Source organism: Triticum dicoccoides, chromosome 5A (genome assembly GCF_002162155.2).
Source record: "Triticum dicoccoides isolate Atlit2015 ecotype Zavitan chromosome 5A, WEW_v2.0, whole genome shotgun sequence".
Lineage (NCBI taxonomy): Eukaryota > Viridiplantae > Streptophyta > Magnoliopsida > Poales > Poaceae > Triticum > Triticum dicoccoides.
This window is the reverse complement of record NC_041388.1, coordinates 252,475,537-252,478,982: the sequence shown is the minus strand read 5'-3', so window position 1 is coordinate 252,478,982 and position 3,446 is coordinate 252,475,537.

The window sequence follows — 3,446 nt, the reverse complement described above, 5'->3', positions numbered from 1 at the left end:
CCCACCTCACCGCCGCCCGCCAGCAAGCCCCCGCCCCACGCCGCCCGTCACCAAGCCCCCGTCCCGAGCCAACCAATTGTCACTACTATAATTCAGCAATATGCAATCCTTTTCACTGGATACTTTTATAAAAATGCTTAAACATGATTGTCACTTCTATATTGCAATCCTTTTTTCCTGAAAAATAGCACAACTAAATGACAATTACACACAACGAGCCAACAATTGAAATAGACCACACACGAAATAAACATAGGGGACTTAACCCACGACTGAAGAATAGGCGCAGCAAAGCGCGCATCATGCTCTAGTCATTATATAATCATAGAAGGAACAACGGGGTAGAGAGTTACAACATTCTACATACACAAACCGGGCGTAGGAAACATCACATAAACAAAAGACGACAATGTTGCTCAACCCCAAACACAACTACTCCTTCCATTCCTAAATATAAGACGTTTTAGCAATTTGAACTGTCAAAACATCTTATTTTTAGAGACATGTAAAGTACAAAATTATTCTGAAATTAATGTGTTAACACCCTTGGCACCGGCCTTAGCCCAGGAGAAAGCCTCATCCTTGATGGTTTGCGCGAGCGAGATAGAGGGTTGTGTGTTGTTGAAAATGCAACTGTTTTGATGCCTTCAAATGAGCCATGTCGTTAGCAGAATGATATAAGTCACGTCCTTTTGCATGCCAGCAGATGTAGCGGACGTCATGGATGCCCATCACTGCAGAAAATCATCGTCGTCTGAGGGCAAAGTAGCATGGATTTTGTACCAGGAGAGGATGTCATATCAGACATGCCTCGAGAATGGGCAATGGAGAAGAAAGTGTTGCATGGTCTCGACAACTTGATCACAGAAAATGCAGACTTCGTTGTATGGAAGGATCTGCTTCACACTCTGGATCGATCAGAAGTTGCGAGGACCTTCAAATCGAGTTAAAGGCAAATTTCCGAGGTACTTACGTCCAATATGCTGATGTCAGCGACCTGTGTATCATGAAGCAGGGGAAGAATGAGTCAATACGTAACTATTGGACCCGACTCCTCAAAAAGAAGGACGAGATCGTGGACTGCAAGGACGCAGAGGCCATTACCGCATTCAAGCACGGCTCCGATAAAGAGTTCCTCTCCCTAGATGAAGCCTGGGACATCGTCGTAGCCAGGTCAGCTATCTACCACCAGCAGCTTCGCCGCTATCAAGCCCACGGCATACGAGGTTGGGCATTCAACGTCAAAAATCTCGTTTTAACGTTGGTTTTAGGACAAGAAGGGGAAGCACAAGTTGTCGCCACCACAGGATGGTCCTTACATCATTGACAAAGTGCTCTCTGGTGGAGCATATCGGATTCGACACGCGGATAAGGGCTTCCTCGAGCCGTGTCCCTGGAACATTGCCCTGCTATGTCACTTTTATGCTTAGCTCCTTTCATTTATCTTAGTTCAGATTATTGTTTAGCTTGATCCAGACATTGTTGTGTGAATTAAATGAAGTTTGTTTACCCCCAAGTCAGGGTATCTTATATGCTTTTATGCCTTTATTTAATTTGACCGTGCTTGATAATTCGCCCTATCCGGTTTGCCTTGTTGTTTGATTTTGTCCATCCAGGCCGGACTTGAGGGATGTTACAGCCTTTATTTGAATTTGCGCTGCTAACTCGCCTAGTCAATTTTCTTGTTTAGTCATTTTGTTGGTTTTTTCTGTCATGATTTTTGACTTGTATATTTGGCCAAGCAGGGTTGCCTTGCTTCACCGCGTGTCCTTAGTTCCGCTATATCGGCTACATTGGCAATGCAAGCGCTGCTTTGTTGCAGCCTTAGTTCGCCTATTGGTTGTCGAGGGGGTTAAAGTCGAAAGCTAGTCGACACAATACATGAAGTCGGGTGCAGAAAATTTTAAGGCACGACGAAAGCACAAAAATAAGTATTTTTAAGGGCAACTAGTTTTGGCACCCAAAGTACTTAGCATAGTTGAGACTGAAAGTTTTTACATAACTTCCTCAACATACTGAGTAGAATCTGGTAAGTTACTCTAAAAAATTCCAGGGTGCAGTCCTGCCCGGTGAGCCTGGTGAACTCCATCACCGCGTCAAAGAAGGTGTCCGGAAGAACATCGTCCCCGTCTGGCCCCTTCAGGTTGGTCGTCGCAAGGTTGAGGTTGGGGTAGTGGGCCTTCACTATTGCCCAAGCTTGTCGAGCTCCTTTCCAAGTTGCGATGATTTCCACTCCGTGGTCCGCCGAGCTGACTCCTAAAGACGAATGACAAGGTAGAAGAAGTTGTCAGGGACAACTACTTGAAGCCATAACTTCGCACAGACGGCCTTGGTAGCAGGCCGAGCAAGCTCATGTAGCTCGTTGATCCACTTCATCTGGTCTCCCGGGATATAGGATGGGTGATGTTCTGAAATTGTTCTTGGAAGGCTTAGTCTCACCCGTGTTCAGTATCATGCTCTCCTTGGAAGAACTAATGGGCGTGGACCGCATTATGGGGGAGATCGAAGAACTCTGATTTACACCAAAGTTGGGTCAGCTCAACGTAACCTTGCCGGCTATGATCCCTCTGTCGGTGTCAAAACCGGTGGATCTCGGGTAGGGGGTCCCGGACTTTACGTCTAGGATCGATGGTAACAGGAGACGGGGGCATAATGTTTACCCAGGTTCGGGCCCTCTCTATGGAGGTAATACCCTACTTCCTGCTTGATTGATCTTGATGAATATGAGTATTACAAGAGTTGATCTACCACGAGATCGTAATGGCTAAACCCTAGAAGTCTAGCCTATGTGAATATGGTAATGAGTATATGTGTTGTCCTTTCCGGACTATCCCCTTCGGTTTATATAGACATCGAGGGGATGTAGGGTTTACATGGAGTCGGTTACATAAGAAGGAATCTTCGGTCGCCAAGCTTGCCTTTCACATCAAGTAGAGTCCAATCCAGACACGGTGCAGTCTTCGGCCTTCATGTCTTCATAGCCCATTAGTCCGGCCCATGGATAATAGGCCGGACGCCCGAGGACCCCTTAGTCTAGGACTCCCTCAGTAGCCCCTGGACCTGGCCTCAATGACGAGGAGTCCTGCATGCAGATTTGTCTTCGGCATTGCAAGGCGGGTTCCCTTCTATCCAAACTTCAAGGTAGTCTTCGAATGCGATGATAGTATCCGGATCTGTCACACACACCATACACAACCGCAGAGATAACATATTTTTGCACGAGTTCCATCCGTTGACAGCTTTTTACAATGTGACATCACGTCTGTCCGGTCATAATTTCGAACCATTTTTCGTCTGCCGCTCCATGTTTCGAGACGCGGTTGCCATTGGCACGTCTTGTCGAAGCAGAGATCGTGTCCCCTTATTGCAGGATTTTCATAAATACGGGTGTGGGTGACCCAACCATGCCGTTTTCACGGTCCTTGGGAATAGGCAATTTTAAGGCG